The sequence below is a fragment of the Wasmannia auropunctata genome, unplaced genomic scaffold (genome assembly GCF_000956235.1).
Source record: "Wasmannia auropunctata unplaced genomic scaffold, wasmannia.A_1.0 LD335510.1, whole genome shotgun sequence".
NCBI lineage: Eukaryota > Metazoa > Arthropoda > Insecta > Hymenoptera > Formicidae > Wasmannia > Wasmannia auropunctata.
The window spans coordinates 42,344-42,685 of NW_012027380.1; positions in this window are offsets into that span (position 1 = coordinate 42,344).

Consider the following 342-nt stretch of genomic DNA (forward strand, 5'->3'; position numbering starts at 1 on the left):
TATCGGATTCACAGAATGTTACTTCGCGCTGGTCACAATGGGCTACGGGGTACTCTTCTCGGTAATGGTGTTGGCGTTCGAGTTATTGTGGCACAAGAGGTAAGATTTAAGAGAGAGACGTTGTTATCATGCTTTGCGCTATATTTATTATACTTTCTTTCGTAGGCAAACTATGCACGCGACAAAAGAAATGTCAAATGCAGAAACTAATATTGTAGAAACGTCAAATGCAGAAACTGATATTGTAGAAATGTCAAATGCAGAAACTAATATTGTAGAATACCTGGATTAAATGACTGCAGAAATGTATATTAGTTCAAAAGAAATCAAATGACACCTGAC